The sequence below is a fragment of the Pleurodeles waltl genome, chromosome 8 (genome assembly GCF_031143425.1).
Source record: "Pleurodeles waltl isolate 20211129_DDA chromosome 8, aPleWal1.hap1.20221129, whole genome shotgun sequence".
NCBI classification, from domain to species: Eukaryota; Metazoa; Chordata; class Amphibia; order Caudata; family Salamandridae; genus Pleurodeles; species Pleurodeles waltl.
The window spans coordinates 859335699-859361779 of NC_090447.1; the positions used below are offsets into that span (position 1 = coordinate 859335699).

Here is a 26081-nt window from a genome sequence, read left to right on the forward strand (position 1 = left end):
TACTGTCATTTGAGTTTTGATGCCTAACATTTCTACCCCTTATGCTGGTTTGAAAAGACCCATTGACCTCATCAAAAGTGGAGAAATGTTTTATCAAATCTGGTAGCAGATTTGAGGTTTCTCCCACAAGGGTGAAAAAATTATTAGGCATAGTGTTAAGCAGTTAGGGAATTTATGTCATGTGAATCGCCCACCCCAATAATGTTTGTCCCATGGTTCATTGTGAAGATTGATGTAGTTCCAGACTTGTTCTTTTAAGTGTATCTGTGAGTATTATTAGGGCTTGCACTTGCATTGCTTTGGCTAAAGATTGCAGTGATGTGTGATGTTGTGAAGTGTTTTGTGGAGTTGTCAAAGTTTTTGTGTGAATGTGTTACTTTCTGCAAAGAAGTTGTGGGTCCATCATGGCCTAAGATTACAGGATAATACATTACAGGACAGTGTAGAGGGCACTTGTTTAATTTATTGTCAGCAGTGTAAGGCGCCTATTGTAAAACATCGTTGAAAGTGCCATTGTGAGTGTGGGTAGTTGATATAAAGTGAATCTTGAGTGCACAAGGAGGAACCATATCAACCAGAGTCAGATCTGCTAATCAAGTCTCATTTGATGTGTAATTCAGGAAGCATAGTCGGAAAGTGTAGCTCCCTAGTGCTTTTGAAGTGTTTGGTTACCCTATCCTGTAGTGAGCAGACAGGTTGGTGTTTTCTGCTTGCAATATTTTGCATTAGGTTTGTGTGAAGAATGATTGTGTGAGAAATTGGAAAGGAGGGTGAGCTGCTGCAAGGAGTAAAACTGGCATTATAGTATGTCGAACAGGTATAGATCAGTTGTTGGGAATCCCTGCTGGTATTGGTGGACTATGACACAGAGTGTTGCGCTGCTATTGGCTGACAACATCAAAAAATAGAATTGCGGGACAGAATTACTTCCTGATTTTAATGAAAAGTAAAACATGAATTATTGACTTTGATTGAAAATTAAGTTATTTAATGCATTGAAAAGTCTGATGAAAGGAGATGCATTTATCTCGGTTACTGATGGAATAGAGACCCCACCCGAAGGTACTCCAGGTCAATGTGTGTTGTCCGAAAAAGGTCTTCATGCATGTTTGTGGCTTGAATAATGACATAAGATTACTAAGAAAGAAGGTGTATTAGCATTTTCCTTCTATGGAACATTTAATTTAAGAATCATTGAGAAACTGAGGCAAGTACCTTTTGAGATGAAACTGCCTCCAAGATGTGCACAGTTTGAAGCACTTTATACTTGGGAATATATGGCTCATCAGAAACAATGAGGTAAGTATGAGCATAGTGTAAGGAAAGCAATAAGGACAGTTGCTGAGGCAACATGGGATTATAAGCAAAAAGCTTGGAGAGCAGGCATGATTGAGGGAGCTTGGTTGTATGCAGCCATTACTGGTGAAGAAGGAGAAAGCACTAAACCAGAGGATAAGAAAAAGACAGATAAAGCAGAACAGTCAACATATACTGAAGAGAAAAATGCTAAAACGTTTGAGAGTGATTCGGATGATGATTTTATAAATCAGCTATTGTTAATTCGTCCACCTCCATACAATTCTGCAAAATAAAATGATGGACGGTGTGTTGAAACTTTGCAATCACTCACCCCAGTCACAGATCTGGGTTTAATCCATCGTTATTTTGCTTGCCACATCATCCCAGTTCAGACCCAGCTATATGCAAATCAATCTTGACCCTGCTCCCAAAGGGAGGAGTCCAGCCCAAACTGCCAAGCCAGGTCCTCCCTGGACAGGATTCAAGCATCCTGGGACCTGTTTCAGGGTATCACCCTTCCTCAGCCAGGCTAGCTTCAATCAAGTGGCGTAGCAAGCAAGGGACCCACGTCTGGGCATACCCAAGCCACTTAGGTTGCACAAAGCAGTTCTGAGCAGACAGGAGTGACAGGTAAAGCAGCGGGGAATGTGATCTTTGATCTGCCTACTGCACCGGTTGAACACACCCTTAAACAGATAGTAACTGATACAAATGTGAGTTCAGTAGGACAGACTCCCAGTACAAATCAACAGGTCAGACGTTTACCACAAATAGTCAGTGCCAAGTTCTAACACAAATCAGTCAGCACAGAATTTGAATTTGAATCAGTATGCTCCAGATATCACTGGAAATAATCCACATACATTAAATGTCAACAAAGTTTAGAATTTTCAGAATATTCTGAATGCCACATTTTTTCCAAATGTTTTTGCTTCAAACAATGCACAGGGATTTGTGAGCCCAATGGGTTCAGAGGTAGAGAGAATTCAGTCTCTTCTGAGACCATTAACCCCTACATGTGTTTCAGATCCAACTTCACTGACAAATCAGACAGGATTTACTCCTGATGCGAGGTTTCCTAGCATCAGAGATCCACGAGGATCCTCACCATATTTTGTGCCCAAATCAGAACAGATCCCATACATTGGATGTAGTACCCCACCTAGGAGGTCACCCTTTAAAACTTCAGAAGCTATGTCTACAGCAAATACCCCAGATCAACTAATTTCAGGTCCCTAAGCAATGATGAATACTCCAATACATTTGTGAGATTTTACTGCTCAGCAGTTAAATGATTGGATTAATAATTTCAGTCCTGAAGGTGTAACAGGAGGACCAAATTGCAGTGCAAGAGTTGAATACACCCCAGAAAGAGCTAAACCATCTGAGATGGTCAATGCATCTGGGACTGCCATTCTTAAACTGTGTCCAGGCAAAGTAGTATTTAGGCTTTGAAGTATTTTACAGACTGATGCAAATAAAAATGGCTTCACCAGGAGGTCGAGTACACCCTGGTGGCACTGTCCTACCAAGCTAGGGAGAGGTTGCAGATGAGGAAGCATGACACAAATAAGTGTGTGGGTCTTACTCTTCCACAAGGAAAAACTTTCCTTGTGTTCTGTTAAGCCAGTAATTCTGTCATTTCTCAACTTGGGTCATGGGTCTGTTGACCCTTTCGGGACAACAGTTTGGGAGGTTTTCGTGCTATAATACCTTTTGTGATAGGGATTTTGTGATTCGGGAGGATGTATGGAGGCCTAACATTCTCCGCCTCTCTCCTAAGGGTTGAAGTACATTGGACAGACCAATATTGGAATTAGAATTAAATGAGATAATGTTAGGAAATATAGATACAGTCCAATTAGATGTTTACAGTGAAGATGAACTGCGGTTTGTGGGCAAGGACATTATAAAACATGCAAGTCAAGTTTATGACAGACTAGCTGAATTACCTTCGAGAAATTATGTTGAATTGTAAAAATCAAAACCCTTGAAGAGAAACTACAGATTAGACTTCAGTGACAACGATATTTTGAACATGAGACCTCCTTGAATTAGATTGCAGATTAGAGAATTTATTTGTTACAATCAGAAATGGGGTGGTTTAGACAAGTGGGAAGGAAGATAAGCAGAAGAAAACAAAAACAGATTTGCCTCCAGGAGGAGCAAGTCAAGTTGAGGAAAATGTGAAGATGCTTCCTATGAGAGAATTTCCTTGTGGAGGATTTGTTTAAGTATCTTGGAGTAGGAGTGAAATTTTGTCCTTCACCAATGATTACCCAAAATTGAGAAAGAAACCAGTGAGGTGGTATAAGTTGAAAGAACGATGTGTGAAACTTTCCAAATGTTTGTGGGAAGATTTATATAAATTCTTTGACATTGTGGTTTTGAGTGATTTATGGAGAGTAAGGTTGCTGTTAATTGGCCTGATAGTGAACCTTCAAGAAATCCAGTGACAAACACACCGTCTGAGGAGGTGATGAAAACACATCAGAAGGTGATTGGCTTTTTTGAAAAACACGATGTCCCCTAAGACATTGATTGCCTGAGGATTGACAGAACGGCTTAAGAATCTAAGGAGTCAATACATTCCAATTATGAGAGATTGTTGCAGGCTTTCAAGCATTTCAGTGGTACTAAGACTATAGAGGCTAAAGATATGGTTCAGTTTGTGTTCAGATTCATAAGGGACATAAATAACGTGATTCAGCAGTATCTGATTTGTTGGCAGAACAAACGGATTGATGAGATCCTGCGATATGCAAAATACTGCAGGAACAAATTGGAATTAAAGCAGAACAAGTTGAAGGAGAAGCTGATGGTGATGCAATTAAAAGCGGCACAGAAAGCTAGTCAGAATGAACAGTTTGTAGGGCATACTGGTGGTATGCAAGGAATGCAACAACAGGGAGGTAATGGTTATTAGCGGCAAGGTAGAGGATGTGGTGTTCCTGTAGATCAGAATGGAATTGCGGATGTGCCGACTTTGATGAGAACTCATCCCTGTCACAAGTGCAGCAAGTTGGGCCATTGGAGGAGGGAGTTTCCCTTAATGCAAATAATAATCAGATGCTGAATGATGGAATGATAGAAGGGCAAAACAATGCAAAATTTAAATGTGTCTCAGAGAGAGCAGATGCGAGTTCCACAAGCCCCTAAGTCCCAACTACGGACAAATGCTTCCCAACAAAATTGAAATCAGATTGCAAGTGTAGATGCAAATCAGTTGACAACACAATTTCCTTTAATTGATCTAAGAGATTATGATTTTTCTGACATTTTACAGATAAGATCCCCCAAAGAAGAAGAAAAGTGCTTCCTTAGTGCTTCCTTAATGTGGATCAATGTTCTCCGCACGTGGGTGGTGATGTAAATGGTCACAATGTGTAATTTCTAGTAGACACAGGTGCCATACGCTTTACTGTCAGAACAATAGAAGGAGCAAACTTACAGTTTTCAGGAAAAATAATTCAGGCTGTAGGATTTGCACATAAACCATTGTCCAACTCAGTAACAGAAGCTGTCCTTGTTAAAATAGGTTCCTTTCAGATGAGCACCAGTTTGTGGTGTGTGTGATGCAAGTCCTGTGAGTTTGCTTGGACATGACTTGCTGAGAAAGTTGAATTGTTCCATCAGTTGTGCCCCATGTGGTACTGAGATCCACACAAATGATGACGATGCAGCATTGAAAATTGTTTATAAAACCCCGAGTGTCACTTTATACCCAATATTGAATTGTAATGACTTACCTGAAGGTTTAAAAGATACTGGTGGTCATTCTGACCCTGGCGGTCTTTGACCGCCAGGGCGGAGGACCGCGGGAGCACCGCCGACAGGCCGGCGGTGCTCCAATGGGGATTCCGACCGTGGCGGTAAAGCCGTGGTCGGACCGGCACCACTGGCGGGCTCCCGCCAGTGTACCGCCGCCCCATTGAATCCTCCACGGCGGCGCAGCTTGCTGCACCGCCGCGGGGATTCCGACCCCCCCTACCGCCATCCAGATCCCGGCGGTCGGACCGCCGGGATCCGGATGGCGGTAGGGGGGGTCGCGGGGCCCCCGTAAGAGGGCCCCTGCAGTGCCCATGCCACTGGCATGGGCATTGCAGGGGCCCCCGTAAGAGGGCCCCTACATGTATTTCACTGTCTGCTGCGCAGACAGTGAAATACGCGACGGGTGCAACTGCACCCGTCGCACAGCTTCCACTCCGCCGGCTCGATTCCGAGCCGGCTTCATCGTGGAAGCCTCTTTCCCGCTGGGCTGGCGGGCGGTCTGAAGGCGACCGCCCGCCAGCCCAGCGGGAAAGTCAGAATTACCGCCGCGGTCTTTCGACCGCGGAACGGTAATCTGACGGCGGGACTTTGGCGGGCGGCCTCCGCCGCCCGCCAAGGTCAGAATGAGGGCCACTGTGTCCTGAAGCTTGGGACTTGTCAGGAAAAGAGATAGGACTCATTAAAGGAGTAGAGCCTAGCAAGATAACTCTGAAACCAAATGCTGTGTACCTGAGAATTTCCCCATAAAACATGACACCTGAAACAACTGCAGGAATTACCCCAATGATCGACTCATTTATAGATCAGGGAATTCTATGGGAAGTCCATGTAACTCTTGCATTATTGGGATTGCGGAAGCCCAGTGGAAAATATTGCATAATCCAGGACCTTGGAAAGGTGAATGAAATTGTCATCCTATGTTGCCCAGCAGTACCAAATCCAGCAGTGATTTTGTCCCAAATCTCGTGTCAAGCAGAATGATTCACTGTGATTGATTTGTATCAAGCATTTTTTCTAAGCTGTTGCATGAGGAGAGCCAGTTTCTCTTCGGGTTTTGGTTTGGCGGTCATGTTTTGGCATGGTGATGAGTCCCGCAGGGGTATTCTAAGAGCCCTTCCATTTTCGACCAGATCTTGAAAAAGAATCTGAAGTCACTTAAAATGCCCTACTATTCATTCCTTGTTCAGTATACCTACTAGTGGCATCAAATACTCAGGACGCTTGCAGGAGAGAGGAAATTACCCTCTTGAACCCTTTAGATGAGAATGGGCATAAAGGTTCCCCAACTAAATTGCAGTATTGTAAAAAAGAAGTCTTATACCTAGGTCTCCATATTGAGAAAGATGCAGGGAAGGTGTTACTGAGAGAATCTCAGCAGTTTTGAAAATGAATCTCCCAAATATGCAGAAAGAAGTCAGGATGTTCCTTCGAATGGTTGGCTACTGTTGCCAGTTGATTCCAGACTTTTCCCACTTGGCCAAGCTGTTACAGAGATTGACAAACAAAGATGTGTCTGATCTGGTACCACTGGATGACAACTGCAAACATTCCTTCGCAGAACTGAGAGAAAATCTCTGTTGTGGCCCTGCTCTGGGAATGCTTAATTATAATAAATGTTTTTCCTTGTACTGCTCTGAGAGGGAGGGATGTGCACTCTCAGTTTTGACTCAAATGCATGGAAATGACAACAGACCTCTTGCACATTTTTCTGTCACTCTTGATCCTGTAGCTTCCGTTTTACCCAGTTGCCTTAAAGCTGTTGCAGTACCCAAATGGACATATTTTGCAGTGAATGACTGGAAGAAGGAATTTACAACCCTTTGCTTTAACAATACATATCCATTTGAACATTCTTGAATTTGTTCCTGTGGCCCAAATTAACTTTGAAATTTCATTGTCACTTGATGAACTGTGACATTATATCCTAAATCTGATTATTGGTGATTTTGATCCACACATTATTTAGAGGTACCTTAAACACTTGGGGGGAAAACTTGATAAACGTTCTAGAAGATCAGGTAGATGTTTGCAACTAATATTGAACTTTTCTGAAGAGACAATTTTGCTATTTGTTCTGCTCACAAATAAAAAAGGACTGGAAGAGACAGTTTATAATTTTGCTGCCTCTATTTGCATTTTGACATTTTTTATTTTCATTTTTGGTCTGAACCTAGAGAACTCATGGAGCCAAATAGATATAAGAATAGTAAGCTTAAGTACTTATGTGTAGGAGTGTTAGTTGTGACACTTAGAATGATTAGTTTGTTGTTTATTGGATTGGGTTTCCTCTGACCTATTTAATCAGGAAAGGTTAAATCCACAAGTGCCCCAAGTTCTACAATCCCTTTAGTAAATAGAAAATAAGAAAGATGAGAAAAATTTTAAATGAGAAAGGTGTACATGCAGATGGACCCAGAGGTGATCTGTCTACAAATTTATATTATACATTATTGTATGAATAGGTTAATATCATGATAGTTAAAAAAATTGCAACATCTGCATCCAATTCCCTTTTGAGCAGCATTTCCAAAGGTAAACACATTGACACAGTGGGAGATGTCTTTGAACCTGCATTAACATTTGGTACAGTCTATGCCCACAGAAACAACCTGCCCTGTATCCTCACCCAGTATAAAAGGACTTTATAGGACAAGTTAAAGACAGAAGAAGAGGAATGAAAGCTAAAGTAGAGAACGAAGTACAACTGCATTGTTGGGGTAGAGAAGAAGAAGCTAATTCTTTAGCAGGAAATCAAGGATCCCTTGCCTTAGATTGGCAACATGTAGAGAAGCTGTGTGTATACAGACCTAAATCCAAAATTGACACAAAATTTGTAGGGACTAGTGAATTTGTGTTTTTGTTTAAGAGTGCCTGGACATTCATGTAAGCAGGACAAGACTCTGCCACACCAGGAGTTTATTTCATCTGTGGGATAATGCTCATCATAAGCTACCTAAAGAATGGTATGGAATATGTTATTTAGGAGTAGTCTTTCCAAAGATTTATCATGTTGAGCATTTCAATGATCCTGTTTGGGATGAGAAGTCAAGACAGGTGCACATGCTTCAGAGATAGTAGGAGATATTTTTGGTGCCATAATAAGTTTTGTGGGAGTGATCCTGAATGAATACAATGTAAAGAAATAGTCAACAATTGACAGATACAGTAGGGGCCTTCTTGTTCGTAGACATAGAAATGGTGGCCGTAAGATCAACGGTTTTGCAAAATTGACTTACATTAGACAGCCTTCTTGTGAAGGAGGGTGGAGTTGCAAAATGTTGCAGGTTCAACAATGTTGTACCTACATACTGGACAATATTAAGGAGCTAACAAAGCACAATGTGAATATGATAAACTTGAAAAAGAAATTGAAGACGTTAAGACCAGATGTAGCAAAGGTTTTTCCCCATTCTGTGTCTATGGGAAAAAGTGTTCATACATATGGCCCTTAGAAACAATTGTTAGTAGTATTCTGAGACCTTTATTGATAATAGCCTTTGTGTGCTTTAGTTGCATTTGGTCTCTACTAGCTTTACAAGAAACTGCAAGAATTGAGGGGAAAAAGAAAGGAAGAAATTGAGCTGGAGACTAGGAAAAGTATCTATTACGGTGACATAAAGCAGTTAGAGGATTCCAGAAGATCTTTCCTGGATTGACCTCAAAGATTTTGATCTGTTTCTTTGATAGGGGCGATTGTAATCTGATGTGATGACTTGATTCATCATCAGAGGGGGGCTGATATATCAGAAATGTTATTGCTACCTTTGACGTCACAGTAATCATCTGTACGTGACAATCTTAGTGCTTTGTTATTTGTTGAGTGGTGCACTGAAAGCCTATATTAAAGTGGATTCCCTGTAGAAAAGTTATTCTAAGTGATGTGTTATAACCCTAAAACTCCAAGTATAACAAATAATTTTGATAATGAATTTCTAAAAAGAAATGTTTTCAATGTTATATGTTAATGTTGAAAATGCAGTTCTGCATTATATCTAATTAAATGTATTAACAGAGTTATTTTGTTTCAAATATACTGTAATATGAACACTGACAAAGCTCATTAATGATTAATTTTTAATTGTGAATATTATATGTGTTTTATTTTGCAGAAATTAATATGCCATTTTTATTCACTTTAGTTGGCCTGTGTAAGACCTGCAAAGCTTTGTTACATAAAACATGTAGAAAAATGTTCAGTCCCTCTTGTGTGCTAACGTGACATTTCTTTCAGGTTTTGTTCCCATGAAATACTAGCTTGGAAATAGATGTCCCATTACTTTATTCATAGTGAGCCTGTGAAAGTAACATTCAACCCAGTACATTGAGGAACTGTAGAAATGGATTATATACAATTGTTTCAGACCGCATGGATGAGCTAAGATTTATAGAGCGCACTAATCACCCGTTAGGGTCTCAAGGCGCTGGGGGGTGGGAGCTACTGGTCGTAGAGCCATGTCTTGAGGCGTTTCCTGAATGTCAAGAGGTCTTGGGTCTGGCGAAGGTGGAGCGGTAGGGAGTTCCAGGTCTTGGCGGCTAGGTGAGAGAAGGATCTTCTTCCAGCGATGGTGCGGCGGATGCGGGCGATGGAGGCGAGGGCGAGGCTGGCGGAGCGAAGATTGCGGGTTGGGGTGTGGAAGGTGAGTCTGTCGTTGAGGTAGGCTGGGCCTTTGTTAGTGGAGGGCCTTGTGTGTGTGGATGAGGAGTTTGAAGGTCATCCTCTTTGATACTGGTAGCCAGTGAAGGTCTCTGAGTTGGGGGAAATGGGGTTGCGGCGTGGGATGTCCAGAATAAGGCGGGCGGATGCGTTCTGGGGTCTTTGCAGCTTTATTAGGAGTTTGGTTTTTTTTTTCTGCATATAGGGCGTTTCCGTAGTCCAATCGGCTGCTGACCAGGGCGTGGGTGACAGTTTTCCTGATGTTTCAAGTAAATGTCATGTGATGGACTTTGATTGAACAGAGAATTCTTCTAATAAATGTCATGTGATGGACTTTGATTGAACAGAGAATTCTTCTGATTGATGTCATGCAGCTGGTGGATGAATCATCAGTCACTTTGGACTTTAATAAACCATTCCGTTGGATTAGCAGCATTCTTCTTGCCCTTCCCTTTAGGAGCAGATTCCCTTTGACTTTGAGAGGTATAGATCTTTCTACCCTTGCCCGGCACCTTCCCTAATACTGATATGAGAAGACTTTGCATTTTTCCCCTGATCCAAGAGGAAGACTCTTCTGAAGTGCTGATGTCTTCCCTTTTTACCTACTTTTTGCCAATTCTTTTTAGTCACCTTTTCCCCCAGATGTTGTGTTTCCAAATTAATTTTTTCCTTTTCCTTTTTACTTTTTGTTCTCATGTGTTTTAGCCCAGCACATGCTAACTGGTGACATTCTAATCTGTAGGGATTTCCCTTGCCCTAGCTAGCTAAACGTAGGGGTCTCTCTAAATTGGGGTTATGCTTTAAAGAACTGAACATTGCTTGTTTCCAAATCATCAGATAATTCTGTTGATGTTTTGTATTGATATTGTTGAGTGCTTAATTCTTTGGATTTTAGGTCGATAAAAACCTCTCATCGCCTTGGTCAACTCATGGTTATTCTATATCTTTATAGTCTTGTTTTAAGAACTGTTTTTGTAAATTTGAGCATGAGTCTATACTAAAATCCTTAACCCTATTCCCGACTGGAGTTTTCCTTGTGTGGCCACATGGGTCATACTGTCATTTTCAATTGCCATTTGAGTTTTGATGCCTAACTTTTCTACCCCTTTGCACTGGGTGAAAAGACCCATTGACCTTGCCAAAAGCATACCTGCGAAGTGCTCAGAACTAAGGACAAAATGGGGAAAAAGGGTCCTGGTGTAGAGTTTGGAAGCCAGTCCTCCATCCTTGAAGGTGGCAGAGGTCATTACTTCTGCCACCTAGCTGGAATTCTGCACAACATATTATGAGATTGTCGTGGCTCTACCGAGATCACATTGTCATCAAAGGAGCCACCGTCATGCTGACTTCTATGAAGATACTCAAAGTTTGGTGAGAAAACACCAAGTTTCAGGTTGGTGCTCAGCAAACATTTTTTGTTTTCCAAAATAAAGTTCCCAAGGTGGGAGCTTGTTTTTGAAAAAAATGACCCTGCCACCCTGGCATTTTTCTCTCAAGGTGTGGGGTCATTTCTCTATTTTTTTGGTTCAATATTGCCAGGGTTTCCAGTTATCATTTTCAGAGGTAATAGCAGGCAAGCCAGCTTGAGAAATAAAAGGCTGAGTCTTAAGTGCAGCTACAAAGTTAGAGAAAGATTCCCCCTTTCCTTCAACTATTGGGAAATAAAAACAAGTCAAAAACCTGGTTAGAAACAATAAAGAAAAGGCATGAAAACCAATTAAAGTACTAAAAGTGCTAAAGCGGTAGAAACTAAAATAAAGAGCTAAAATAACATGTGATGGCAGTTGGTTCAGGATAGATACTAGAAAAATGAAATCATGGCCAGCTAAAAGTCCTGCATTAAATACTGCAGAAGCTGCAGAGTTTACCCCATGATCTTACTTTATAATAAGTGCCAAACTAAAAAATGTTTAAGAAGGCCTATGTTTTACGGCATAAAAAGATGTGATAACTGTGGGTCCAAAATACAAACATTTTCACAACATTTTGAAGTCTGTGCTTCATAAAGCCTATATTTCGGACTGTTCAGAGTTTCAAAGTGGTTTTCTGAGGTAGGCATTGGAATCTATTCCAATTGAAAATGCCGTGCTCCTACACTCCACCTAGTTGTGTGGAAATATTTCAGAAATGAGCCCTAAAACAAGTGCAGAAATGATAGGTACATGTGAATGAATATTATTTTAAGAGGTCAACCTAGATGCTGAATATGCTTTCTGAGATGGCCAACGAGGAAAGACAAAATTGCACAGGAGATGAAATGTTCCTGTCATCATCATCATCATCATCATCATCATCATGATATTCTTTTAAATAACTCTACAAGGTAAGCCTTCTCATTTCTGGGGTATGTGTTAACAGGGTGCACTACTGCAAAGTCAATGTTATTTAATTTACAGTCCATGGAAAGAAGGCTAAGTTTTGTCTGCTTTGATTCACACCTGAGATAGTTGGGCACAGATCCGCAGTGGGTGCTTAGGTCACTGAACAATCTTACTAGCTAGGAGATTATAATCTCTGAATTTGTTATGCTCATTGATATGGGTGTGCAAAATTTGCATAACTTAATTTTACTGGATTTTTTTTAATTTTTGTATACCCGTTTTGTTATTTGCATGCACTTGTGATTAGTTCTTCACTGCAAAAGACACATTTTCTGTAAGTTTTTTTACTATCAATGGTGCAAAATTATATGATTTTGTGTAATGGCATAATTTCAGGAACTTTGTATAACATGCGTAATGCAAATTCCCGAAATTGAGTGAATTCGGCTGCATAATTATATTTCCCCCTTGCCTATTCATTTTCAGGTAACTTAAGGAAATTTAGGCCTGACTACAAAAAGAAAATTCTTCAGCCACTGTATGACCTTTGTGGATGACACTCCAGGGTATAACTTGTTGCCATTGGCCTACTGGTGATCAGAAATACCCTCCTGGTCAAGAACCCCACATAAAGGTTGAGATAAATGGGTGGTACAATCGACCTCTGGAGCACTCTCTAATCGTGTGGGGAGGGGTGCTATGGAGATTACCCGTCACCCATTCCCATAGGAATCTTTATATCAAAGGAGGTGTTGGCTATATTGGTATTCAGATGTGTGCTGGATGAGTCCTGACTTGAATTTAAGAGGCAGCTGATACTAGATTTAAGTGAATAAACTGACCTCTTACATGCCTTGAAAAAGTACCTAGTAAATGAAAACTCAGCAGCCAGGGAAATCCAGCCGCTTGGACAATCTTAGTGGTATGGCACAATTAAATAATGCTATATAATCAAGATAATTTCCCCAAATTCAGCCATCCCTGGAAAAAGAAGATCTCAAAATACAGTGACATTTGAACAAAGAGAGTGGCAAAAGCAACTCACAGTTCTTTTGAGCATAAGGTAATGTAACATTGTGTAATCAATATCTGTAAGGAAACTGCCTTGTCAACAATAATCTATGGTTTAAGGTGTAGTTTGGAGAACGGGTTTCAAGGCAACATGCTTTCATTAAATGTTACCAATAAGACCAAGATGCGAGAAGTGGAAGGGCAAATGCTGTTAGCCACAAACCAGTAAATGTGCTATGATTCAGATGACGACTTTCCATGTTTTACAATTTCAGGCATTTAATAAACAAAGGGGCCTATTTACAAGCCACTTGCACCCCCTTAATGCTGCCTTTGAGTAATTTTTATGACGCTAAGGTACATGCATTGCGCCACTTTAAAACCCCTTGCGCCATATTATGCCTGCACCAGGCATAATGTATGCAATGGGGGAGTTCCCATGCTGGGAGTCCCAACAAATGGTGCAGTGAAGTTTACAAGATTTCACTACACCATTTTTTCTTTCATTTTTAATGCATGCTCAAGGCAGGCATTAAAGTGACGCACCCATAATCATCTATGGGCCTCCCTGTGTTTTGCTGCACTAGCATGAAAATATTTGGCGCTACTGTAGCAAAGCGCCACAACATCAAAAATGTTGATGCTGTTGTGATAACATCCACCATGGTGCCCCGTATTGTAAATACGGTGCAACCATGGTGTTGTTATGGGGGGATGCAAGAAAAGTGGCGCATCAGGACTGAGGCACCAGTTTCTCTTAAATATGCCCCAAAGTGTAAATTGGCTAAAGTCAAGTGGTGTAAGACCCTGCTGTTATGCTATTACTTTTTTGGGTGGAATTAAATGTTACCAAGGTCAACAAAATGATTGCTGATAGACATTTTTTATTTTCATTTATTGATATAATAATTTATTTGCAGTGCATCTGGTTGCTTAGACCTAGGCCGAAACTATGGACACACATGTCTGAAAAAGGAGCCAGATGTATAAGACAATTTTGAGTCTGCATACTCTGTGATTTGCAGAATCACAGTGTTTGCAGTGCAAACCCCTTTTTGCGTGTCAGAAAAGCTCTTCCTATTCACAAAAGAGGTTATGTAAATTTTTCTGAATTGTAAGGAGGGGCCATGAAAGGGACCTCGTCTTCTAACTCTGAGGTATCAATGATTTTTACTGCAATTACAGTCACAAACTAATGAAAAGTTGCCCACACCGTGAAGAAGGTGGTAACTAATTGTCAAAGGGAATATGTCACAATCGGACAGCGTCCACTTTGGAAATCCTGCTGAGTATTCACTTGGAGCAGGCAGTTGACCAGTGGCTACTGATTGCTCTTTCAATGCCTTGGTGAATGGTAAATTTGATTGTAAGCAACTCCTGTCACTATAAAGTTTACTAGCAAATTCAGGAATGCATCAGATTCTTTCGTCTTCCATGGCTGTTGTGTGGGAACACCCCAAGCAACACCAACGGCACCCGCTTTTCATGCAGTGTTTTTCATGAAAGGGGTCCATATTTACAAGGCCATGAAAAGCCATGCAAGGTGGCTTTGCGTGGCCTTGCAAATATAGTATGGCACACTGCACCACCAGAGTGTGAAAACACCGATGCTCCGGTGGCACAGTGTGCCACTAGGGCTTCGTAAATGAGGCTCAAAGTGTCTCTGAAAGATATTGATCGGCAGAAGATTGCCAGAATAGCACAGCAAACCAAAGAGTTTATTCATTTATATTATGAGAGATTTTTGCAAGCTTTCATACATCATAGTGGTATGAGAAACATTGAGCAGAAAAATATGGGTCATTTTGTGTTTAGATTTGTGCAACGATTGAAGCCACACATTAGTACAATCATTCAGTAGCATTTGAGTTGTTGGCAGAATAAATCCATTGATGAGATTCTGCAGTATGTAAGGTACTGTAGCGATGAAATTGAATTGAAAATGTGGTTAATGTTCAGTCACTGAAGAAAATGAGTCCATGTCATGATTGCGGAAATTATGGACATTGGTGGAAGGAATGTCCCTATAATGTTGTGAATAATTTGGTGCAGAATGTTGGAGTTGCTCAGACTCAAGGTCACAATCAGGTTCAAATTCAGAGAGTCCAAAGACCCTGTATTCCAAAAGTACAAATGTCCCCAGTATACCAGATGCAGGTTCTACAAGCCCCGATGACACAGCAGCAGTTGCTCATTCCTCAGCAAAACATGAATCAGATGGCAAAAGTAAAAACAAATCAATTGGCAAATGCAAATGTGAATCAGATAGCTTCACAATTTTCTTTAATTGATTTGAGTGATGAGGAATCCTAGAAACATTCCACAGTGATAGTTCTGATGATAAGAATTTCATGTCAGCTGTATCCTTATAGGTAGATGAACATGGTCCGTATGAAAATGCCAGTGTTATGGGACATCACGTGTCATTTTTGGTTAACACTGGAGCTACATGTTCCACTGTCAGAACAGCAGAAGTTCCAGAATTGCCACTATCAGGAAGAAGAATTCAGGTTATAGGAGTAGCGAATACGCAGTTGACAAATCTTGTTACTGAACATGTTCCGGTAAAAATAGGTTCCGTTGAAGACAAGCACCAATTTGTGGTTTGCGATTCAAGTCCAGTGAACATGTCAGGACGTGACATATTCTGTAAGTTAAACTGTTCCATTAGCTGCACACCCAAAAGAATAGAAACACAAACAAATGAGGAAGAGGATGCCCCTTGTGAAATTGTAGAGCAGTACCCACTTCTCTCACAGTATCCAGTGATGACATGCAATGATTTGCCAGAAGAATTGCGAGAAACAGTTAATCCTGAGGTTTGGAATTTTTCAGGAAAGGGTATAGGTCTCATAAAAGGAGTTGAACCAGTCAAGATAACAATGAATCCAAATGCAGTATATCTGAGAATACAATCATATAACATGACACCTGGGATGGTTGCAGGAATAACACCCCTGATTGAGAGTCTCATTGAGTAAGGTGTTCTAGAGGAAATCTTGGGACGCCCCTGTAATTACCCTACTTTAGGATTGTGGAAGCCCAATGGAAAGTACCCATAGCTCAGGATTCGAGAAAAGTGAACAAGATTGTCATTCCATGTTGTCCTGTGGTACCAAATCCAGCAATTATTTTATTTCAGGTCCTATGTACAGACATTGACTTGTGGCAAGAGTTCTTTTCTATTCCTTTGCACGAGGAAAGCCAATTCCCTTTTGCTTTTAATTTTGAAAGTCTTATTTAAACATGGTGTTGTAGTCCTCAGGGGTATATGGAATCACATCAGTCTTTAATCAGATTTTGAGGAAGAACTAGGAGTCCCTTAAAATGCCCTACCATTCAGTTTAGATACAGTTTATTGACGACCTGTATTTGCTACATATACTTGAGAAGCATGCAAAAGAGATACCATAGCTCTCTTGAATCATTTAGGAGAAAATGGACATAAAGTTTCCCCAGCAAAGTTGCAGTTGTGTAAAAAGGAAGCCCGATACTTAGGTCACCACATAGAGAAAGGTGCAAGAAAGGTGTCCCAAGAGAGAATTTCAACAATCAGGCAGATGACTCCCCCAGTTACTCATAGGGAAGTTAGAATGTTCCTGTGAATGGTTGGCGACTGCTCCCAATTGAGTCCGAATTTTTCCCTGTTGGTCAAGCCCCCTACAGAGATTGACATACAAGGATGTGTCTGATCTGGTACCATTTGATGATAAATGCATGAAAGACTTAACTGAGCTGAGACTTGTGCTGAACCCTGGCTCAAGGAATGTCCGATGACAACACATGTTTTTCTTTTTTTTGCTGTGAAAGGGATGGATGTGCTCTGTCTGTTTTGACACAGATACAAGGAAATGCCAACAAGCCTGTGACATATTTTTCAGGCACACTTGATCCTGTAGCTGCAGCGTTGTCCGGCTGTTTAAGAGCTGTAGCTTCATTGAGTGTCAAAACAGTGCAAAGGCATTGTTGGGGGCCACCCTCTGAACGTTTTTATCCCCTATTCAGTAGAGATTTTGCTTACCAAGACCCAACACCTGACAAGTACTCTTTTAACCCTCTACAAGCAAATATTTCTCGGTTATCCTAACATCAACATCAAACAATGTAATGTTTTGAATGTTGCAGCTCTTTTGCCAGATCCTGTTGAAAATTGAGGCAACTGTGATGATGAAGTTGTGCATAACTGTCTTGATGTGACTGAACTGTGCACCAAACCAAGACCTGATATTCACAATGTCCCCATGGACGAAAATGACTATGTCCTTTTTGTTGATGGCTTTTGTTTACGAGATTCTGAAGAAGTCCTGAGAGGTGATTATACAGTTTGCACAGTCTCATGTGTGATAGAAGCTTTGTGGCTTGGAGGAGTCTTTTCTGCCCAAGTAGCTGAATTGATTGCTTTAGTAGATCATGCTGTGTTTCTGAACAGCACAAAGTGACCATATTAATAGATAGCCAATATAGTTTTGGAGTCGTTCATGACTTTGGAGAGTTGTGATCCCAGAGAGGTTGAATGCCTCTTCTGGATCATCTATCCAAAACGGTAACAAAGTTTATCAATTGCTGAAAGCATTACAGTTACCTGTGAAAATTCTAGTTGTAAAATGTGTAGCCCAGGTATGGAAGTGACAATGAGACAAGTCAAAATTCCTCTATGACAACCATTTATACTTGGGAAGAAGTCAAAAGATTGCAGGATGAATTGACAGAAGAAGAGAAGCAGGGTTGGATTGGAGCAGCATGTGTCCAGAGGAATGAGGATGATGTTTCGGTGTTGAGCTAGGGTAAAGCAGTATTGCCAAATAGCTTATTGTCCCTGAGTGCAAGATACTACCCTGGACAGGCTTAGATTGGCAGAGATGCAATAATTAGGAGATAAACATGGCACAATCCCAGATTTAGACTGGTTGCAGATGTTGTGTTTCACAGATGTGTAACATGTCAGCAGATGAATGTAGGGAAACACATAGTTGTTACACTGAGTCATATATGCAGATCAGGAGGACCATTCAGCTGAATACAGTTTCATTTCATTGAATTGTCAGTGTGCAATGGGCTAAGATATATTTTGGTAGTGGTGTATATGTTCTCCCATTGGGTAGATGCTTACCCAACTAGAAGAAATGATAGCCTCACAGTTGCACAACTGATATTAAAGGAGTTAATACCTCAATTTGGTTTTCCTATGGCTCTGGAATCAGACTGAGGAACTAATTTCAATAGTGAGATCCTTAAATTATTGTGTGTGGCATTACAAGTTGAGCAAAGATTGCATTGCTGTTACAGACCAGAAGCTTCAAGTCTGGTAGAGCAGATAAATGGAACAGTGAAGTCTCAACTGGTGAACGTATGTGCATCTACTACCCTGAAATCCCAGATGCTTTGCCTCATGTCCTGATGAGTATGTGCAGCAAACCATACAGAAAGACAGGCTTGTCTCCACATGACATCATCATGGGGCATGAAATGAGATTACCAGCAGAGTCTGCAAATATTCTTGTGAACATTAAAGTTGGCTTGGTTCTGGATTATTGTGAAGGATTAGCTGATGTGGTTTGTTCTTTATCTCGCCAGGTTGGAGAAGCAACTGTGCAACCACAACAAGAACTTTGTCACAACCTGACTCATGGCACATGGGTGCTAGTGAAAAAGCATGTGAGAAAAACATGCTTGGTGCCGCGCTGGAAAGGCCTGTACCAGATTGTTCTAGTAACAATGACAGTTATGAAGTGTGCTGGTCTTCCGAACTGGATTCATGTGAGCCACACACGCAAAGTTCCAAATCCTCTTGATGAAACAGACCCTGTTACGAAGGGTCAGTTACAATGCGAGAAAGGGTACAGGTTAGCCAAGCTGTGGTGACTGGACAAGTGGCTAACACAGAGCATGCACTGTCTGGTGAAAATCTGAGCGTGTGAACAGCAGTTGAAGGTATAGAAGGGTTGAGATACAGTCAGGTGACTCCTGCCAGCTCAGATAATGTTGAAACCCCATTCATGCTAGAGAAAAGAGTTGTTGCTGGAGATCAGTGGTCTGAGAAAAGCCCTGGGCCAATGATAAAAGTGTCTCTTACTATTGCTGAATTATCTGAAGAACCAGATCAAAGTGACAGTGAAACAAAAGGTCGTGTGACAAGGAGGTCAAAAAGGAAAAGAGTGCCAAGTCATAGATTCTCTGCTCCTGAATGGACTTATTTCACAACTGATGACTGGGAGGTTGTTGCCTTCTGTGTAACCAATTTGAATCCAGCTGAACATTTTGGAACTGGAAATTGCTTTGGAACTGAACTTTTAAATCTCATTGCAGCTTGGTGAAATGAAACACTATTTGCTGGAAGTGCTAATCTGTGATTACCAGATGGCTTATTGTTACGGACAATTTAACTCTGAGTTTAAATGTTTGAATTTTTGTAAATAAGAGTGACTTGATGAAAAGTCTGTTTTTGAATTTTCTTTGCTCATATAACGAAAAGACTGAAAGAGATAGTCAAATAATTGAAAATTGAAATTGATAATTGAAAGCAGCCTTTTTCTTTTATTAATTTTTTATTTTTAATTTTCAACTTGCAATATATTGTAGTATGAATCAAGGCAAGCCATGAATTCTGATCAAAGTAAAAAGAGTAAATGTAAGTATGTGTGTGTAGGTTTAGCAGTAGCAGGTGAGATTGTGATCATATTGATGATTTTGCATGTCAAGGATGAGAGTGAGAGAACTTCAGTGACAAGTGCCCCAAATTCAAAAGGTTCACTCACAAATCAAGCTCCCCAATATGAGGATGAGAAACCTCTGCACACATATAGTTCTAAGGGAGATTTGACATCAAATGTATATTACAAATTATTATATGAGTACATTGAAACCATGGAGGTGCAGAACTTTTATCTCTGCACGAAACTCCCTTCATCAGTACAAGAAGGTATCACTTATCACATCTTGCCACTAACATTTGGAATTTCTGGTAGTCTGTTACTAACACAGCTGTATGATCAAGAGTATTACCTTACTTCTATTCAAACTATGATATGGGGGTCATTTTGACCCTGGCGGTCCGAGACCGCCAGGGCTAAAATGACGGAAGCACTGCCAACAGGCTGGCGGTGCTTCCAGGCGGATTACAACCGCGGCGGAAGCGCCGCGTTCGCACCGCCGGGCCGGCGGTATTCCGCCACTTTTGCTCCGGCGGTGATAATCCGCCAGGGCAGCGCTGCTTGCAGTGCTGCCCAGGGGATTACGAGTCCCCGACCGCCAGCCTTCTTCTGGCGGTTTGCACCGCCAGGAAAAGGCTGGCGGAACGGGGAGTCGTGGGGCCCCCTGACAGGGCCCCATGCAGCTTTTCACTGTCTGCTATGATGACAGTGAAAAGCGCAACAGGTGCAACTGCACCCGTCGCACGGCCGCAGCTCCTATGTTGCGGCCGTGATCCCCACTGGGCCGGCCTCCAAATGGCCGTGGCGGGGGTGCGGCAGCATTGGCGGCCGCACAGTGGTCAGATCCTGGCGGGCGGCTGATGCCGCCCGCCAAGGTCGTAATGACCCCCATAGTGTTTTCATTCATGCCTATCATGAAGGACCTGAGTAGTATTTTGCCAAAGCGAACAAGACTGGCATTGTGGGACGATTCTTTGAGCCTACCTTGACATTTGAAACAGCATTTGCCCATAAGAATAATTTGACCTGCATACTTAGCTCAGTAAAAAAAGAGTTCATTAGACAGGTTGACAACAGAAGGAGGGCAATGAAAGTCAAAATAGAAAATGGAGAAGTCTTGCAAAATTGGGAAAATCTGTGACACATTCAGTGCCTGAGAGTCAAGGATTCTTAGCTTTAGATTGTCAACTTGTAGGGAATTTATGTGCATATTTGCCAAAGGCAAACACAGATACACTTTTTGTGGGAACTAGTGAATGGAGACATGTTTTTGTTTAAAAAAAAAAAACATGGACCTTTATGTTAAATCAATAGGATTCCGCCATACCAGGTGTTTATTTTATATGTGGGACTGCCAAACGGCTGGTATGGACCTTGTAACCTGGGAGTTGTTTTTCTGAAAATTTATCATAGTGACATCAGGGAACCAGTTTGGGATGATAAATCAAACTCTAGAGTTAAAAGAGGAGTAAGCACCTCAGAGAGAGTGGGAGATATTTCGGTGCCATAATTCAGTAAGTGGGAGTAATCTTGAATGACCTCAAGATTAGGAAGTTGTCAACAATAGTAGATAAGCTATCTACTGACACTGAAGGAGCTATGTAATTAATCGATGTGGAGATGGTTGCTGTGAGATCAGTAGTTTTGCAAAATTGTCTTGCATAAGACATCTTACTCGCAAAGGGGGGCAGAGTCTGTAAAATGTTACATGTGTAACATTGTTGTACACACATACCTGACAATATTAAGGAGATGAGAAAGCACATTGCAAACATGAGTGGCCTGAAAGGAGACCTGAAATGTATGACAGCCACAGGTGCATGGAAAGCTATTGGAAGTGTTTTTTCAGCCAATGGAAAATGGTTTGAAGTCATGGGATATTAGGAGCCATCTTGAGACCCCTGTTGATTGTGGCTTTGTTTGTTACAGGTACTTACATTTTACAAACTGTACAAGATACTGAAGGAGAAAAGAGCGAAGAATGGCAGATGAAAGAGGAGATAGAAATGAAAAAAAGGAGAACCATTTATTAATGTAAACTCAAGAAAACTGAGAATTACAAGAGACCTTATCAAAATAAGACATAACAAATCTTAATTGTCTCATTGAAATGAGAATTTGGCCTCTTTGTGATGGCATGTTTCACCATCAAAGAAGGGAATTATAGAGCGTAAAATTTAACTCTGTCCCTTGTGCACAAAAGTAATTAGATTGTGAGAAGTTTAAGTTCATAAACATAGAGAAAACCTAACGTAGAAAGCTGCACTGACATGCATTTTAAATGTGCAATTTGCTTGTATTTCCCAGTACGACATAGGTGCCTTTTCAATGTAATCACATGCTAGAAGGTTAAAATTGATGTTAAAATGTAACTTAGACGCTAAACTAGTAGTATTTATAGAAACACATTTTAATTTCTTATGTTTAATGAAAGATTAATGACTGAAAATATGTGCAAGTGAGAAAATGCAGTTCTCCGTTATACCCAATGTAAAGCAATGACAAAGCTTTCATCTAAAAATGAAATTTTTACTTATACTGATGATATATTATTAATCATTAATTTGTAAGTTTGCATATTATATGTGTTTTACTAGTAAGTATTTTTCAAACTTATTTCATATTTCTGTTGTGTTATAACTAAGACCTACAGATGTGACATTTTGCGGTCATGTAAAAGTGTTGAATTATTTTATATAATGTGAAGTTTTCTTTCAGATTTCGTTCCCATGAGAAGCAAAGTCCCACTTGTAAAAAGTCTGTTGTTTAACTGTAGGAGAAGTGTACCCATTTGGGCTTAAGAGTTTTGTAATGCAGAAACATGAACTGAGATCGTAAACAAATGTTTCAACCCGTTTGGAGTCGCACGGAAAGGAGATGTCCCCATGACAGACTTGGGAAAATGTTGAATTGTTGCAACCTGAAGTCTGCTGATTGATTCTATTTGGATGATGCCTTTTCAATGTAAAATTGACTAACACCTTGGACAAATCAGAGTGTATCATATTGATTAATATAGCGATGGTTGATCAAACTTTTCACAGAGCAGTCCTGTCTTGGTCAGAGACAGACACTTTCCTGCTGCTTGCAGATGCTTTGCTGATTAAAAGTCGCTAAATGCTGAATCCCCTCTATCTTCCTCTGTGCCTTTTGTCAATGCCCCTTGGAATGCCCTTTATGCTTAGAAACGCCACTATGTTGACACATATTTTATTTTTCCTTTTAGTTAGTGTCCTGTAGCCCGAGTTATTCCTTTTTCTAAATTAATTTTGTCCTTTTTGTATTTTGTCCACATGTGTCTCTCCACACACATGCATTTCTCTAATTCTGTGAGTCGTATTGTTGACCTATGCCCAACAAAGATTATTGACTTATTTGAATAAGAATTGACTAAATAATTGTGAAATCTGAGCACTGTGTAATTACAGTGTCACATATATTTCTATTTACTTTCTGTATCATTCTTCTTGAATGCTTAGTTTTATTGATGCTAGTATGCCTGAATTTATTTTGTGCCCTTGGGAAACCCTGGGTGATTATGTATCTCTATGACTTGTTTTTGCACATTGTCTACATGACTTTGAGCTTGTGTTTGTGATAAAGAGTTGACCTGTATTTCTGATTTCAGTGTTTACTCCGTGACCACATTGATAATGGTGTCTAAATTATTGAGGTGGGTTTGAATTGAATATTGATAGTTCAACACACATCTTTCTGAGTCCAAAGATCCATCTACCTCGTTCTGCATTTGATTCCTGCGAAATGAAAAATACATCCACAAACCCTACATAAATATAACCTAGTTAGAGGGGTTTACAGTAACATTCAGCATGCCTTGTTTTCTCAGTTCAAAAAGTCCTGAATGGATTCCTCAGATTGTCATTCTCTCTGATTAATTTAACCATTCAAAAGAACTGTTGCGTGTCGAGCCAGAGATGCTATCCTTTTTTGTGGTTGGAGAAGTGAGCAGTTGAAGTGACCATAATGGTCTCTAGTTCGGACTGAGAGCCAAGTCTAGAATGCCTGGAGCTGATTGATCAGGCAGGATCTTTGAAAGAAAGAAATATCCTGTGAAACAATGAGGGTTAAAAGATCTGGGAGATACTATTAATCCTGAAGATGAACCCAGGCACCAAGACCATGGATGAATGAAACATTGTTAAAAATAATGCTGTTTCATAGCGTTATTTCTGTATTGTGAACAGTATTACTATTACCCTATGCTTTTGTCTGAATTTTGTTTGGGCAGGACTAAACGTCAGACATTTATACCGCTGTTGCGTTGGTTCTCATTATCCTATTGAGACTACTGGATTTGGGCGGGAGAATCACTTGCACTGTGGGGGACTGAGTCTGAACCCACTACAGGTGACATCTGTCAGCCTAATACGGGTTTTGTTCCAGCTAACTAGCAGTGCCTCATCTCCACCCAAGAGCAGGGATGATTGGGCAACCAAGCGCATGACACAATTGACTCCTCAGGTAAATCGTGGTCACTCGGATCTCATCCGTTTCTCTCAGTTATATTATTCTCACATATGCAAGGACAATCAGAGGCAGAACATAGTTCAATAAGGTTTTATTAAAGTAACTGCATCTTAGATAATAAAACATGGATTGCAATAACTAGGACAATGAAGCATGACAGGATTAAAATTGTGACAAGGAGAGTAAAGTATAAAAATAACTCTACCATATTGTCACTCCGATTGTTAAGAATAGTCCTATCTAGGCTATGTTAGAGCACAGCATGTTAAACTCTAATCCTGCCCTTCAGGTTCCCCTGGGAAGACATCATCCCTCATACCTGAGCAAGAGGCCTGTAGTCTACGTAAGCAGCTGCAGCGAAGCACTCAGCAATCAGCATACAGTTGTGGTCATCTGGCTGGAATCTCCCTCTAACGTACATGGGTCAAAGTAGTGTTTATAATAAAACAGCTAATGTTCCAAGAAAGGATCCCCACGTAAGAGTGTGTATGTTTCAGTGAACATTGGAGACAAAGCATACCACGTTTGCCGGCAACCTATCTTACTGCAGCCTTGAGAAAAGCACAGAGTGAATGAAATGTCATGTATAAGAACGCAGTGCTGGCCTGGGCAAAGAACAGCTAGATAGAGAAAAATAAAACAAGACCGCAAATGTGGCTATTGTTAAAATAATAAAACAAAGCTGAATAAAATATGTCTAGGTTAAAGTGCACAGCGGCAGGACTAGTATGCTAAAATAACATGTGTAAAGCTACAACTAAAAAAATGGCTACACAACACAGCATACTGTATTGTTTGTTTATTCAAAATTACTTGTCTTTTTTGTTTTTGCGTTACACAGTTGACACTTTGGTTGTCTGGATAGTTTATCTATCTTCCTTGTCTGCTTATAATGATTGATTTGTGTTTGTTTTGATAATAATTTGTATATAACTAAATTCTTTTTCCAGGTTTTAAATGAATGGTTTAATGCAGAGACCTGTTTCATTAACTACATTGAACAAGGATTGTTTTCATGGGTGTTATATTCATTACATAAATTTAGATAATTAAATAGCCAGTAAAAATAGCACATTTCATGGTGTTTGATTTATATGTATACATTAACATTCACAGTCCTGGAAGGGGACTGGGTAGCCTGTGTGAAACAAGAGATTAAGGGGCATATTTATGATGGGTTTCCACCGTGCTTACTCTACACAACATGGTATATGCATGGTGCAGACCACTAAGTCATATATTTGAAGTCACGCCTAGCTACTTTGCTTGGCTTTGAATGGTTTAAAAAATGTGGAGTAAGGCAACATAAGTCAAGTGGGCAAAAGCAAAAAGAATAGATGATGGATGGAATGCTAAACAAATCAAACATTCACCCCCAAGGCACAGATCTGGGTTAATACCCAGACGTAGGTCCCAGGCTCACTGTGCCACTGGATTTAAGCTGGCCTGGCTGAAGAGGAGTGATACCCTGAAACTGGTCCCAGGATGCTTGTTTATGGTCCAGGGAGGACCTAGCCTGGTAGTTCGAGTTGGACTGCTCCCATGATGAGCAGGGTCAAGACTGATTTTCATAGGGCTGGGTCCAAACTGGGGTGGCATTATGGGCATAAATATGGGGCCCGTGCAAATGTCAGTGGCTGAGATTAGGTCAAGCATTCCATCCATGATTTGTTGTTTTTGTATTAAATAAATATAGCACATTTCTGCCCTTTCCATGTGGCGCAGGGCAGAGCAGCACAGCAAGGTGACCTGCTGCTCTGCCCTCCGCCACAAGGGCCATACATATCCCCCCCATTCTCACTGGCATAACAAAGGCCCCCACAGTACCTGTAGTGTGGGAGGGCCCCGAGTTTCAGGCGGCCCCCTCAGCACAGCACCTGGCCTGAG

At 40.8% G+C, this 26081-nt stretch overlaps 1 protein-coding gene across 2 annotated transcripts in view; it reads right to left on the bottom strand.

Moving 5' to 3' along the window:
• GPC6 (glypican 6) overlaps nucleotides 1–26081 on the bottom strand; it is a 3616389-nt gene that overhangs the window by 1277578 nt on the left and 2312730 nt on the right. The window lies entirely within an intron of this gene.